At 45.7% G+C, this 16,479-nt stretch overlaps 1 protein-coding gene across 1 annotated transcript in view; it reads left to right on the top strand.

Annotated features, from left to right (window-relative positions):
- Positions 1–1,578: 1,578 nt before the first annotated feature.
- Positions 1,579–16,479, top strand: part of LOC144130311 (soluble guanylate cyclase 88E-like) — a 174,691-nt gene continuing 159,790 nt past the window's right edge. Inside the window, exon 1 of the mRNA XM_077664257.1 lies at positions 1,579–1,702. The gene's annotated coding sequence lies outside the window, so the exon portion shown is untranslated. The remainder of the gene's footprint in view (positions 1,703–16,479) is intronic.

The raw sequence follows: 16,479 nt of genomic DNA, 5'->3' as shown, positions 1-16,479 counted from the left end.
GAAACCTTCTTTTGGTTAACTACCCCGCCTTATTTATCTCAGATGTTTAGAGTCCTTCTGGGTTGTTTTGAAAAGATCGAAACATAACGCTCAAGGAACACTCATCTTCTGGAACCCTCTCCTTGTATAAAAAAGACGGCCGTTGGAAATGGTGTGCTTGCAGTTTGGATGGTCAGTAGGCATGATGTTATTGGAACCGCTATAAGAGAAGAAGCTAAGGTTTTCGGCTGCTTTAGAAAATGCACCCAGTTCAATGTTACCAATCTCCTTCTCGTGTTTAATTTTGATTTCAGAGACAGAAAGCTGCAGGGATCGCCTGGAAAGGTTACCTTGTGCATTCTTGTTTTCAGAAGCCATTGTCGGGTGACATGATGGTGACAACAATGTGTGATCTTCCAAGAAGATAATGGTGCTATTAGCTGAAAGGTTTGACTATTGCATGCTATTTGAGTTCCCTTATAACGCAGTTAGTGTTTCAGCAACTTACGAGTGAAGTATACCACAGGATGTTCTTTGCGTTTAATCTTCTGGTTAATTTTCTTCTGGTTTAATCTTCTGGTTTAATCTTCTGGTTAAAGCGTCCCCGAGGCCGACGTCCAAAACATTGCAGTAAAGCATGCATAGTTTGTCAGCGTTAACAATGCTGAGAATTTTTGGTTGGTTCGAGCGTTATTTTTCTTCATTAAATTGAACGCTTCTTTGTAACAAAGGTCCCATTACCACCTAACATGCTTGCGGAAAAAGACAGTTAGTGGAAGCAACTCTTCATAATCATGTCGAATATCTCAAACTATTAGGTTCCCAGAAGAGTTCCTTGACAGATTATAATGGATTTCGACGAAGCGCTCGTTGTGCGTTCCCTTAAATATGAAAGATGCGTAAGCTCAAACACACATTTCTGCACAAAGAGGAGGAGTAATACTTCTCTCCAGATGTGGTTGAAAATCGACCCCGTATAGTTTCCCAAACTGTTCTGCACAGTACAGAGAATTCTCGCTTTAAAATCGACCGCTGGCGCACAGTACTAATTGAGCGGCACTTCCACTCCGTTTGAAGCGTGCTCTCCCGTCACATTTCTTCGGCTTGGGATGGAAAAGAGGGAATAGGAAACGAAGCGCAGCACAGGGAAGCGAACAGATTCGCAGCCGTGCCGCCGCAGCCGTGCCGCTTTGTAGACGTTGCCACCATTTGTTGCACAGTCCGCCCGGAGCGAACTACTAGCGACGATCTCACTAGCTTCAGCGCCGTAGTCGCTTCAGGCTCTGGGTAAAAAAAACAAAAAATCCCGAAGGCGCCGCGGCGCTGTCTTCGCCGCCACGTGCTCCATCTCGGGCCTTGTCTTAGCATCGGACTCCGAAGCCGAAGGAAGCAGGGAGAGAGAGGGAGAAGAAAGAAAAGGGAAGGAGAGAAGAAGGAAGTAGAAAGAGGAGTGCGCGTGCGCACTCTGCCACCGGCGCCTCCCGGAAAGCGTCGTTCCGAAAGGCTTCTTCGGTGGCGGCGTTGCGTCCGTTTTCCTTTCGCGCGGCCGCCGACGTCTCCCGCTGCACCCTTTCTTCCCCCGCGCGCGGCGCGTTCCCCATTCGCCGCCGAAGCCCCGCGCAGTTCGGTTGACTCCGGTGGTTCCGGAGGGCTCGGCTCGGCCGCTCCCGCAACAGGCGTGCCACACGTCGTGTGCTGGCTCCACGAGGAACGCTGCAGCTCGGTGAGTTGCGCGCTTTCACCTCCTTTGGATATTTTCCACCAAGTTTTCGTTGAGCTTTGGTCGTGATGCAATGATGTAGAAAAGTCATTGATATTTGTCCTTTCAATGGGTGCCTTCAGCTGGATACTTGTCTATTTTTTCTGAATGACTGCAACGACCAGAGAAGTGCGTTAATCTTTTAGGTTTTGAAAGAGCGACCACTTGACACTTAGATTATTGGAAACTGTTTATAGCGAAACGCACAAACTGTTTGCGCCAGTTTTTCTAGTTCTGGCCTGGCCTCGCTTTTCCTGCCTGTTCAAAATGCGTATCCGGCTCGCTTTTTGACCGGACCCATATCGGCTTCTAAGGTGGTCCTTTCATATAATACAAATCGGAGCATCAGACTGCGGTACTTCCCCGAGTAAGTCTTTCTTCGCGAAATGCCTCCGATGTCGAGCATTTCGGAATGATTGAGCCGAATATGGTTCCATGCCGCTGTTAACGGAGGCAGCACAACGCCCACCTTACAAGGTTGGCTCGAAATGCAAAAATGAGAGCCTCATTTGTAACCTACGGTACCTAATTTCGACCACTAAGCAGGGTGGCAATGCTATTTTATAGAGTACGCCACTTGCCCTTCCTCTTGCCTGTAACTAGTATAGAGAAAAAAATCCAGGCGATAGCGAGGAAATTTTTTTTCAGCGCGAATGTTTTTTAAATGAATTCGTATTAGCCGCACTGTTTAAAACACGCGGTGTAACTCCTTGTTCGTGCGGCAAATGCAATTGACCCTGTCACTATATAGGCGTCCAAGTAAGTTCATTCAAGAAGGAGGTCATTCCAAGTTTCCTTGGAAGGGCCTCAAAACAAGCACCTCTTGCGAAGCGAGCCGGCCGTCACCTGGACGTCGCTGACGCACTGAAACGAATACGCACGGCTTGGCATCGTGGTGTCCCTTTACACTTTGTTTTAAAGTTGCGTCCGTGAATACGCTCTCATCGCTTCCTCACGTTCATGGTAGTCAGGCAAAAGTGGCATTGGGCTTCCATGGCTCTAAGAACGGCTGGAAGGTAAGGAACAAATATGCAGAGTCAAGTGAAAGGTCAGTTTATCGCTGCTGGGATACGGCACGGGTTTTAAACCTCAAGAAAGCTGGCGAGAGCGGTTCAGGGCTGCTTCAGAATTCCACCTGTGAAGCCGTTTTGTGCCGAATGTAGCAAAGCTGAGTGCTTGATGAAAAAGAAAAATCTCTGTCACTCTTTTCTGCCCCAGACACTCAAGGAAAGAAGGAATAATAAAAAGAGAACTGCAAGGCAGTGAGCACTTTTTGATGCATGCAGTACACATCTATTCATCATTTGAATTGTAACACTCTTAAAGAAAGGCAAAAAATGTAACATGATGAATAGAGTAGCGCATTTTCGTGCTCTACTGAGGGCTTTTGTATTTACCTAGTTTCGAGATGAAATATCGTTAAAGTACCTTTACTGTTTCCGATGGAAATTAGGTTAATTGATTCCGGCGCGAGCTTGACAGGAGGCCAGAAGAAAATATTTTCTATTAGTGCTAGCATAAAATATAGCATAAGACTCTAGACAGTTACAGATTGCAGGAGCGTCCTTGCGTCACCACTCGTTAATAACGTTAGTAAACACCCGTTAATAACGACTGGTTACTAGGCTCGATAAGAGTAACGTTTACTATCACTTTTTTTGCGCGACACAATAGGCCCACGCGGTTATCAAAAGGTAATCTCTGCGACAGAAAAGAATCGATATTTGTGCCAGTGTGCGCTGGTTCATTGTTGCAAATATGGACTAAGACCGGTGCAGGAGCAGAGTCAGTAATGGGACGTCAGCATTGTTCTTTAAATGATTTTCGTTTGAAGGAGCACCGGCCTAAATGTTCTTTTGTTGAGCAATATCCCCTTAAAAGGGACGTTGAAAGTTCGCGCTGAAAGTTTGAAAGTTGGTGCTGAGCACGCCTGCGTTTATGTTTTTCGTATTTGCATGAATTCCGCCATCTTAATCCATCCTTTTCTGTGAGTCGTGGTCGTGCGTCGAGAAAAAGCCCGCGTATCTTGTTTTCGCGCGCATGGCACCAATAAAAAATTTTTCGGCCCTGTATTTCTTTAATTAAGTTGCCTCATAAGCTGCAAAGATCGGATCATTGGGTAAGGAAGCATTGCATTAATACGGGAAATTACAGTAGCATGTGTAACATGATCATACAATGTTTTTTTTTGGCTACTAGTATTGATCAGTGAGTACCAAGAAGATCATTATACAGTATTTTCTGTGACGTATGGTTAGGTAGGAAATAAAAGCCTTATCAATTCTCTAAAAGTAGCTGGACCTCGGAGGTTCACGGTGTGTTGCGGAAGTGAATTAAATACAGCAGTTCGATTGGAAAGGCGTCGAAAGCTTAGAGATTTTCTTTTTTAAACGGTGTGAGGTACGTTTAGGTGGGTCGTCGCGGTGGCTGAGTGGTTACGGCGCTCGGCTGCTGGCCCGAAAGACGCGGGTTCGATCCTGGCCGCGGCGGTCGAATTTCGATGAAGGCGAAATTCTAGAGGCCCGTGTACTGTGCGATGTCAGGGCACGTTAAAGAACCCCAGGTAGCCGAAATTTCCGGAGCCCTTCACTACGGCGTCCCTCATAGCCTGAGTCGCTTTGGGACGTTAAAGCCATATAAACCAAAACGTTTAGGTGGGGCTAGAGGTAGAGTTGGATGATTGGCACTATGACTATTTGATTTATAAGCGATCAAAGTTTTGTTTTAACGACCAACTCAGAAAAAAAATAGTTGCCACAGTGCGCACCATTTAAGTCATGGTAAACGTAGCTATGGGATGCAGAACGACAGGTATGGAGATTAGATGCATACACAGACGGGATCGGGTGGCCACGGCTGGCGCAGAAAGGTTAGCTGGAGGTCAGTGGAGGAATGCTTTGTCCTTCAGTGAACGTACTAGAGCTACTGTGTCGTCGTTTTGATTACGTGCGAAACACCAACAGTTAAGGTAGATGCTACGCTTTTTATCAGGGTCAGACCTCGCTCACTCCTTTAGATTACCTTATCTTCTACTTCCCTGCCTGGGCAGCCGCGCACTGCAAGGTATCTACTACGTTTAGCTTGATGAAATACCCCAAGTTGGAGACCGTCCATCAATCGTTTCCCTTGAGGCGAGAGAATAAAAAGAGAGAGGAAAAAGAGAAATTAGATAACAATGGAAGCAATTGTACATGTCAGCAGTTTTAGTCCCCCCCCACCCCACCCTTCACCATCGAGATCTCAACGCCGTAGTCGGCATGACATGACGTCATAGCACAGCAACGTCACGTGGCTCCTCTTGGTCTATCTGACGCATTGTTGGCATTAATAGCTACCACCTTTACAATTAAATAAACTCCCAACAGAGCTGCTCCAGAATGCATTCTCTTGTGTCATTCTGTCTTCGGCACTCCCCTTGCACATGCAACCAACGCTGAAATGTGATCACATTGAGCAAACGATGCTTCCCCTTTTCTGCTATATCTTAACTGTTAAAGAGCGCTGTGGTTATGACACATGACAGAGAGGCAAATGAAAGGTAATTAATGCGTATTAGTAAAACCGCGCTTTCTAAGCGCGCGCTCAAATACGCTATGTTGCATGTCCTGCCCGAAAGCGCAAGCCGCACTCATCTCTCTCCACGTTAAGCGTTCGCTCACTTAAACTGGCGCCGCGGCGGTCTAACTGCGGGTGGAAGCGAGCCCGTTAGACGCTCAATTAGGTCGCCGCAGTTAGCGGAGTTTGGGGCCACTCTCTGCGATATCTTTACAGCAGCGCCAGCATCCAGACCGCTAACTGCGCTTCCGCCTGAAGGGATTAAAGGGCGCGATAACGCTGGCTTATGGGGGAAGCCCTTGCAAGCCCTGGCGTAAGCCGTTACGGGTCACGCTCTCGAAATCTCCTGTAATCTTTTTTTGTTGCACTCGGTTTTGGTAAGTATATGGGTTAGGTTCAGGTAGATGCATCATTAGGCGGAGCAGTGAATTAGAGAAACGAAAGACAAGAATTTTTTTTTGCTATTTCTGGTCTTATTCTGAAAATGTCTTCAAAGAACTACTCATCCACCAGAAAAGATCAAAAAGAAGGTAAATGCGGGCTTGTTACTGCTATCTCCGGTGTCAGAATTGGTGGAATGCTCGAAGTGTGCTTGCTGTAATGTTTCTGCGATCTATAATGTAACCGACGCCTTCAAAAGTGGGCCAGCCTCACTCCCAACACAGACCTGTAAATGTAGCCAAAGTGCGCTATCAACGAACTCGTTACTGGCTGAACAACTCGCGGCGCACTGTTGCTTTCGCACAATGCGTCAGCGAGGCAAGTAAGGTTTGATTATGAACATGACACCGCGTAAGAAGTCATGTAGAGTGCAATGGGTCTGATATCGCGCATAACAGTGACGAATTTTCTACAAAAATGAAATACAAAAATATTGACACAGACAAAAAAGAGGCAGCATCACTAACAAGAAAAGATGAACTGCACGGATAAGTTGGCGGAATATTGATCTTATTTTGTTGAGCAGGCAGTTTGCTTTGTATGTCGACTGCTAGACCCTGTTATTATAATTTGAAAGATGAATATAAAAGGCCAGGATAGACCGTATATATCTTGTCCATCAGTTTTATTCATCAATATTATTAAACTGAGACTGTGGTCTGTTCAGCATTTGAGCGAATAAACTGGATACTTTTCTTACACAGAATATAAATAAAAGAAGCATAGAGCCGTTAGGTCTGTTTCAAAACTTATGTTCCTTGTGAAATCTGCCTTGTCTGTCGACGAAGGGCGTTGCGGTCATCCGATAAAAAGTTACCATGTTTTTGTTTCGAACTCATCGGCTATCGCAAATGGACTATTAACTTCACCATGCCACCGCATAAACAACTGCACCACTCGTCCCACGTCGTCCTGGCAGACTGACGTGGGTTCGCTGCCAAGGCTTTTTAAAGCAGTTTGAAGCAGGCTTTACGTCTGCGTTAAGTACGTCTTCGTTAAGGCTTTCTTCAAGACAGAAAGATTTTAGCACATCGAGTTTACGTTCCGCGTAATTTGCATGTAATCACATTGTGGATTATGTGAATAGTTTACTTGAGTGGTCATGATATTCGAACATAATAACTTAAAAAAAAAATAAACTACACGCGATGTCAGGCTATTGCCGTGACGAAATTTCTCCCCAGTATTAAATAAAAAAATAAAAATCTGAAACCCTGCAAGCATTGCAGACATTTTTATTTTCCAGAAAAATCGGGGAAGACCTATCTTATTTCTTCCCTGCAACAGGATTTAGGCGTTGTGCTTTGTCGGTAAAGCACTACAACTACACACATGCATGCACTAATGCCAATGGAGAACAACAGCGGTGTGTTTGAATGATTGCCCCACGCAGACAACATACGTCTCCTTGAAGGCCTCTATGACGGTGCGACTAACAAGTGAAGATAGAAGTCTAGTTTTTTAGTAACATCCACGAATGTAGAGAAGTCGACACACCGGTCTGGAGCGCTCGAATGGCGCACTGGGGAGTATACAGTGGGGAGAGCTCAGGGCTCGAAACAACACCTTATATTGAGGACAGAATTGTATAGAATGTGGTTTACCTCACATATCCGAAAATGCGATATCGAACCCGGCAGGCAGCGATGGTGTCACAAACGTACAACAAAGAGTGCCGTTTGAGCGGTCTACTGGACGTCTGCACGTTTTGACCTCATGATGTCTGTTCAGTGTTACGCTGGAGGTGGCCTGGGTTTTTTTAACGGAAGAATAAAAAAGTTTAAAAGAACCTGGCAAGAGAGAAATATCTTCAGTAAATAACCGAAGCAGTTTATTGTTAATAAACATTTTGCTCATTCATTGCCTGTTAATGGATGCTTAATGAGTTAATTAAGCTTTGTTAAGATTGAAAACAACTAAAACGTGCAGAAAATGATGCTAAGCGTCTCGTTTTTGCCATGTGGGCACCGCATAGTTAGCACTGCGCTTCTGTTTTTAAGTTCTTATTCCTTCTTTCATCTTTTAGGAAAGCGTAGATGCCAGGAAGACGTCGTTACTCGTGTCTTCCTTTTAAAAATGAACGCTGCATTACACACCGATGTTGATCAGCCTGCCTCTATGAACGTGTGTTACTGACGTTAGGTTATGGCAGTTAGAAAATGATGCTAAGCGTCTCGTTTTTGCCATGTGGGCACCGCATAGTTAGCACTGCGCTTCTGTTTTTAAGTTCCTATTCCTTCTTTCATCTTTTAGGAAAGCGTAGATTCCAGGAAGACGTCGTTACTCGTGTCTTCCTTTTAAAAATGAACGCTGCATTACACACCGATGTTGATCAGCCTGCCTCTATGAACGTGTGTTACTGACGTTAGGTTATGGCAGTTAATTGCATAAATCAGAAAAAAGAGAATGAATGAGAAAGGAGGGCCGCTGAAGCACCAGAGGGAAAAGAAGCGCCATTCGTTTTGTTCAACGCGAAGCCTGTATGACACCCAGTGTGTCTCTTCTTGTGTCCGACACACGTCCTAGCAATTGCACTAGCCTGGCATTGATATAGACACGCTGCGTAATTAGGCGATCCCCAGCTGGCAGGATGTGCCTGAGCTAGAAGTATGTGCAAATGGAATATGATGGGAAATGCTGTTAGAAACCTTCAGCCTTCCAAGTCGAAAAACGAGACAGGAAAGTTTCTATCATTATAGCAAATTTTATGTAATGTTCTTGATAAAAAACTTGTTGGAGCAACAGAAATATTTGGTAGCAAAAACAGAATTTTGTATAGTTACTACAGAAAAGTTCTACAGACCTGCAAACTACCGGAATGTACTACATAACTGCCAACAACAGAAAAGTACTACAGAACTGCAAATTACAGAAAAGTGCGGCACAAAGCTCAGCAGAACTACTGAAGAATACAAGACAAGAGAAAAATCAGTTGTTACGACAAAGCTACAAAACATTTTGTCGTATTTTTGACACAGTTCTGTCGTTTTTTTCTACTGGGTTATAATGAGCTCACAACACAGGGCTTCCAAGTCTCTCGCACAGCTGCAAAAGTATCTCTAAATGTGAGTACGAGCCATGATCCTTTGTGGCGTTTCTCCTCATTACGGCGCATTTTAGAAATCTTTCGAGCAGTACCGAAGCTCTCGAGAACTTTAACAAATTTATGGCCCGCACGAGCGTTTTGAGCGTACTCAAGTATACGTGCAGTCGTTGAGGATGAGAATTTTGGTAACGTGCTTCCGGAATTGAAACAGAAGAGAAGCGTTTTCAAAAGTCGGGAGGTTCGTAAGAGCTTTTTGGAGTTAGGCATGCGATGCAGAGGCTCAAAAGCACTGCGTCGGACCTCAGTAAAGCTTAAGTGAAAAAAATAAATGTATACCACTGGCGCACGCTGGCGAAGACCTGTATTTCAGGAACGGGGCTTTGTGCTCTTCCTCTTTGCCTGGTCAGCTTCAAGAGTCTGTAGAGAACTTTGACTTTTAAGACGCCCTGCCTGGTGCTCAGAGGGATGGGCTGTTCAATCTTAAGTCTCGTCCAGTGGCACGTAAAATACCAAGCTTCTTGCTCGCTCAGGTTGTTTAAAATTTCAAGCTTTTGTCCGGAAGTTCCATCCCTCCCTAGTCATGCCAAGCCGATAAAGAATAGTTGCCATAATGCGAGCGTGCAGCCTTGGGGCAGTTATGCCCAGTGCATACTTCTGGAGGGTTAGAAAATTTCCTGGTAGCACGAACTCTACTGTTACAAATTTTGTGTGAAAGCTTGTTTTGATTGCTGTTGATGACTACTGCCTTCGTACAACTACGTACGTCGAGTACAACTAAGGATGCGTCTTCCAGAATCATTTCTAGGCCGTTGATGACTGTCACCATCGTCAACCTAACTACCAGTCACTGAATGACAAAGGCCTCTCCCATATACCTCTAATTAAGCATGCCCTGTGCGAGCTGCGCCTACCATAGCCCCACAAGGTTTCTAATCTCATCGCCCACCTGACGCTCTGAAGCTCCCTGCTACGCTTGCCGTCTCTTGGTCCGTTACCTTTAAGGACCAGCGGTTACCTTGCCTTCGCTTTACATGCCCCGCCCAAGCCCATTTCTTCCTCTTGATTTGACTAGAATGTCATTAACCCGCGTTTGTTCCCTCACCCACTCTGCCCGCTTCTGGTCTCTCAACGTTACACCTATCATTTTTCTTTCCATAGCTCGCTGCGTTGTCCTCAATTTCAGTTGAACATTTCTCGCTACCCTCCACATTTCTGCGCCATAGCTGAGCATTGGTATGAGAAGCTTTTATTTACTTTTCTCTGGAGAAATGTTGGAAAACTGTGATTCATGATCTGAGAGTGTTGGCCAAATGCACTCCACCCCGTTCTTATTCTTCTAGTTAATTTACTCTCGGGGTAACTTGTTGTTCCTTTCCGAGACTGTTGAGCATTATATTTAATAATACCCAGTTTTAGACCCACCATTGTTCTTTACCGGTCTAGATCATGCTTTGCAATTCGGCCCTTTAGTTACTTAGCAACAGTCTCACCACCAAATCAGAAATTGCTAAGGTTGACAGCTGTGCCTCAGCTTAAAAGAGCTGTGAAAAATAAACAAACAAACAAACAAACAAACGAAGAAACAGTTGTTGTGTATGGCCTGCTCCTGAGTTTAATGAATTGTGCGCCAGGGATGTCCTTTAGCGACAGCTGCAACGTGCACATCTTACAGTATTTTATAAAAAGGGCGTTCTTGACACTTTATAGTGTGAAGTTACGCTTTTTATAACGTTACCAGATGCGTTGTGAATGTCCTCTGGTGTACTCACGTGAGGTTTTACGAAATTATGCAGAAAAAACGAACCGCGTCGATCCGAACGCCAAAGACACCCTACGTTAAAAGTACTTTCAAACTTTTCATTTTCGTTTGCATCCTGCATCTGGACAGTTTTTTTTGCACAGCGTCCGCTCCAACGTCTACACGATGAAAGCTAACTTTGACCACAATACCCCACGCGGAACGTTTCCCAGAAGCATGTTGCGATGTGCCCTTGACGACGGCGTTCAGCTGCTGAGTCCAAGGCCGCGGCGGCAGCGTTTGAAGAAAGCGGAATACAAAAGACGCTCCTGTGCTCTGCGTCATAAGTGGTCTTTAAAGAACCCCAGCTTCTAAAATTTAATATTCGGCCTTCCAACTCAGCATGGCTGAAAGCCCACACGTATCTTCGTTACGTTAAACCTGACGTACCCTAAGCGGTCCCGCACAAAGCAGGCGCGTGCACGACGCCTTTTACGCTGATGACTGTTAGGCCTAGCGGCAGAGAGTCTTGTGCTTGCGAGTGTGACGGAGAATTGGTTTGGTTGCTGAAGAGGAAACAAGCAGAAAATAATTTCATCTCCTGCTCTATGCTTCTTCTTGAGGAAAAGTTAAAAAATTGGACGATACACTCGAGCTCCGCTTTAAGGGTATGACAGAATAGCGTAAACTTAAGTCCCAAATATGCAAAAGGTTATTCTCTACTTTACATTAATAGATCCCTGGGAGTCCTCATACCTCTCTTGGCGCAGGGTTGCAGCGGTTAAGCGATGCGGCACCACCCTGTGATGGCAGGTGCTGCCAGCGGTAGGCATTTTGCTGCCAATATTGCTCTCCCTGAGCAACCAATCATTAACTGAACTGCCGCCTGCCACGGCGGGCAGTTTGTTCACAATCCGGTGGGCAGGTTGTGATAAAGCCGCAAGGTCACGTGACCTAGGTGGCCCAAATTTCTCCTAGGTTGTTCTCTGGGCACCACCTGCCAGAGTCATGCTCGTGATTTTTCTCTCACAACGTCGACGCCAGATTTTTTGGGTAACAGGACCTTTAACACTGTCGCGTTAAATCGCGCATTTATAGTTGAGAGCATCTCTCTCATTGTTGTACTACACAGGCGTTTAAAATTTCAGCGGTCGCAAGCTCCAGCAAGGTGAAGCTAAAGAAAAGGAAAGTGAGAAAATCTTAGCCGCAAAAATGGTCATCGCTTTTGCCTGTCTTGATGCACGCCGTGTCTAACTAAAGCTGCCTACAGACCGACGAGGTGCAAAGTCCTGCCAGACGCAGTTGCGCCACACAAGAAACCTCGCCGGCCGAGCATGTGACGCGCCTTTCTTGAGCCCTTCACGTCCAGAGCGCGCTGGTGGTGACGAAATCGGTTACCGTTATCGCTGTGTCAGCTGCAGTGCTACTTTCAGAATTCCTGGCGGGGAAAGGCAGGGCTGAATATATCTGATTCCGAGAATAAGGGAGAAAAGCAGTGGGGTGAAACATTGCAAGCTGTGCACTGCAAAGTGTAGAAGAAATCTTTTCTGTGTTGCTTTGCTCACGAATCACAGGCTTTAGAGGCGACTAGCACACATTCCAGAGTGCAGACTTTCTTGTTTATTTTAATACAAACAGGTCTAGCGATAGGCGACTGCGTGGCTTACGACGAGTGAGCTGGTCATGGCTCTGGCTCCGACAGTTTTTACTCTCTACATATTTTCCCTGTAGGTTCTTCATAGCATAGTTTTCTAACGCAATGCAAAGTTTCGCAGCCATGCAAGGAATGTTTCCCAACCTTGACACGGGTTTAGTAGAAGGGAAGGCCGGACACCGATGGAAACTATCTTGACTAGAATAGTAAAACGAGGGCAAGGAAAAAAAAATCGCTGAAGTGCATAGTTTTGGGGTAGTTTTTTTTTTCACGATGTACGAAGAAATACTCTTATGAGAAAGCGGAATTTTTTGCGACAGTATACGTGGGTGCAGGGTGGCTCTGGAATGTAGATTTCAAGCATAAATTACTGCGGCAGAAAGTGAGCACCTTCGCATCACAATAGGAAATGTCACCGCGCTCCAACGTAACTACAAGAAAACTGCAAGTGACTGAATGCGCTGTCGCTGGAAACAAGACAAATGGTTATTGAGGCTGGAAACGAAGAGAGCCTTAATTATAAGCAGTACAAGAACTTATACACAGGTTTAATGAAAACAAAATTTAAACATAAAGGTGGTGAATTCCATGAAACAGTCTCATTAGTTCCATTTGCTAAATTTTCTACTTCGTTTCCAATTTGCTTACAGTCATAATGATTAAGGGTGTTGCGTTTTCACTGCACAAAAATGTGTGATACGAACCATGCGCAGAAACCTTAATTCTTCTTGATTCCATACGCATGAAATAAAACTTTGTCAGGAACGCTCCAAAACGTTTTTACCAGGCTGTTACGTTCCGGGTAATTCTCTTCATTGCACCTCAAAGTTGGTTCCTTCCAGGAAAGCTAGAAGGATGCAGAAAGTTGGTCGGAGGGAGGAAGACAAAGCTCACCAGATCAAGAACCACTTTTTTTTCTGTGGCTGATTAAAAATTCACGAGGGCATGGGCGCAATAACCTCCACAGTTGACAGGAGGGAGTGTTCAGAGCCGTGGCCTTGGCAGTGAGGAAGCGTACTCCGCGGAATCTGGCGTGCTCCGTCAACCCCTTCGCGGGCAGCACCCGAGCCGCCCGTCAAACGGCCGCTTACTCTCCACCCATTACTTTACGGTCGAGGCAAGGCGCCGCTCTGTCCTGTTTACTGGCCTGCAACCACCAAAGTGAGCGGAGGACGGGCCTGGAGAAAAGTGTTTGCCGTTGGAAAACTCGCCCTTGGCGCAGCTGTACCTCCCCTGTGCTCGAATTCTCGTTCCCTTCAGGAATGCCATTAGCCGCGCGATTCATGCAGAATCGGGTTACTTCACGAGGAAGGTTAATTTTTTACTCTTCATCCGCTTGCGTAGCTTCCGCATGAACCTATGGGAGCCCGAACGTGTGGTTGCTCTTCCTTACGCATATTTTGCGCGGAGAAATAAACACGGGACCACGGAGTCACTTTGGCAGGACGAAAACTCAGTAAATAAGAAAAGTTTAAGGCGGGCATGCCAGCCTCGCTGGAAATGAAAATGCCGCTTCTTTGACGTCAGACAGCTTCTGGAAATCAGGGGCAAACTACGCTTGACCGTACTGGACACGATGTTCACGCTGCTGTTTCTGCACGCACTATCTTAAGGTCTTAATGGGAGAAAAGGCTTGAGGACGACATAACATCGATGATTTGTGCAATATTATGCGAAGTGCATTTCCTGAACGCTGGCAGAGGGCAATTGCATGGCGCTTCACTGAAGCGGGTGAACTTGTTACATTTAACCGTGAGTGCTGCTCCATCTGACGTTATTGTTATTAGAAGTAAACGTGTGCAATGAAGTCTATTTATTTTTAGACCAAAAAGGAAGAAAATAAATTGATATTTTTTTGTTCCTGGCATAGTCTACAGAAGAATGACAACGGATAGTGCACTTCTACAGGCTGTCTCTCAGGCACTTTGTTATGTTACATTAATTTATTTTAGTCTATGTTGTGTTATGTATTTTAATGTCATGTGGTCTTTGTCGTCCCGCATCGACACGAATGCTATGAGGGACGCCGATGAGGAAATTTAAGCTAAAGTTTAGACCACCTGTAGCTGTTTATTGTACGCTGATATCGTACAGCACACTAAAACTTTTTTTTTCAATTTCGCCTCCATCGAAACGTGGTTACCGCAGCTGTGGTTCGGTCCCAAGTGTGTGCTCAGCAGCCGAACGCTGTAACAACTGGGGCACCACCGGGGCAGTCCAAGATAAGAAAAAAGATTATTAGCGAGCCATCGTGCTTATAGAGAAGTGGCGTCCAACATACACCTCGCTGTCTTTTCCGCCATTCTCGCTACACGTGCGAAGACACTTCTACTGCTGTTCACCTGCAAACCCAGAAACTGAGGCCGCGACATCAGCGGCACCCGTGATGCGTGTGACTTACGACTCATGCGGCAATCCTGTTCCCATTTTTCGAATTTTCTTCTCGCTCTGCAGTCGTAAACCTGTATTCTGCTGAATAGACCCAAATGTTACTGAGACGCTAATACGAGGCTAATTTTTACAGAGTGAACAGCACCGAGCTTCGCCTTACGCAGTGACTAAACTTTGGATAAAGGTCATCAGCATCCTCGTCAACGATTGAGTGGCTGTAGCTTTCCGCTGCGGAGCTCAAGTTCGCTTGTTCGACGCCGGCCGGCTGCAGCGGCCAACCCGAGATGCACAGAGGCCCGTGCACTGACAGTTTGGTGCGTGTTTAAAGAAGCGAAGTTATTAACCATCCCTTATTTGGTCACACAGCGTCCCGTTTTGACGTAAAAGTACAGAGAGCTTAACGAGGGTCCCTGACATATTCCTCATATATTTTTCTGCAGTGCTTTCGTACAACTAATTTTGCCTCATCCATTATCTATTGCCATGTCAGCGCTGTGAAATACGTAATATTGAGGAAAGGGTAATTTATCAGGAGGAATATCCGCCGGCTTGTCTTTCTTTCTGGTTCATTTCCCTCCTTCTTTAACATCGTCCCCGACGGTGCGGTTTCGATGCCATTCGAAAGTGGGACATTTATTGCGTGTCTCACAAAGGACACGCCTTCTGAAGGATAGATCGCCGAATAAAACAATTACTGTCCTTTTGTAGCCTTTCGCACGATAGGATATTAGAATATGCTTGGAAAAGTTTTTCCTTACCAATTACGCAGGCTTTTGAGGGGAATGCTGCTGTTTTGAACAGTCCCCAAGTACGGCCGCCCCCAGAAGCAAGAGCAATTGAACAGAAGTCTTGATTACAAACACGCTGAAGCTGTGGTACTACTGCTATCAAATAATCCGGAAAAGGACGAATAAGTATACTGAACATAGTAACAAGTACCGACGTTCAGACAAATATACCTCCTTTCATAGTGTTTCTCTGACTGAGGCTTGAGGCTCTGATAATGCTAGAGGGGAAGAAAGAGGAGGTGGCCTGTTGGTAAAGTTGGTGTATACGCATCGCTAATTTGGGATCTTTAGCTGTACGCTAACTGCACATTCAAGACGCTGCCAAGCAAAACCCTTCCGAGACATCTGACGTGCTGATTGCCATCATATTTCACCACGTCACACTTCGGGGTTGATGTGACTTCAGGGTGGAAAGAAAGGGTACGAAAGAGAAGCGAATCACCGGACTGCTTCCCTTGGGGAAGGCGGAATCGTTTCGCAGATGAATGTCTTGGGGTGGCCTGATCTCTATATCAATTCCGGTGATAAGTTGGGCAGAATGCACGGTATCACTCATGGTTAGATTCGAGCGCGCATCTATTCTGAGAATTGAGCATAACGAAACGGGACCCATTTGGTCGGTTGCGTCATGGCGCAGACACGGAAAAAAAATGAGCGTGGTAAACAAGCAGCAATTAATACGCCGCGGCTGGCGTAAACCTAACCGCGTCCGCCGATCGTTTTATCACCAGGGTTTCATACTTGGACGTTCAGTACCAGTCCTAGGCTTCTTCAGCAACGGAGTCTTGGGATTTGCAATGCGGCGTGGGTTTCGTACTTACGCTTTAATGGGTTCGTTGCCACAGGCCATGGAGTGAAACGACAAAACTGGAACCTTTTAACAAAGGCAACAAACCACAGCCTCACGGGAGCAAAGATTGCGATTTAAACTCATTATTCTTCCCAGGAAAGGTTGGTGCACTCGATGTTAGGCAACGAAATGTTCCAGCTCTTAGTTAAACGATTATTAAGTTTAAACTTGTGGCTGCTTCAAGAAAGAACATCTTCCAGACCCTTTCACGATGCCAATGAGTGAGAATGCATAATATTAGTGCTTGGTCAGCAGACGCACTCTGAATTTCAAGCCTA

The sequence above is a fragment of the Amblyomma americanum genome, chromosome 4 (genome assembly GCF_052857255.1).
Source record: "Amblyomma americanum isolate KBUSLIRL-KWMA chromosome 4, ASM5285725v1, whole genome shotgun sequence".
In the NCBI taxonomy this organism is placed as follows: Eukaryota; Metazoa; Arthropoda; class Arachnida; order Ixodida; family Ixodidae; genus Amblyomma; species Amblyomma americanum.
The sequence above is the reverse complement of the archived record's forward strand: the minus strand, read 5'-3'. Positions and strand labels throughout refer to the sequence as shown.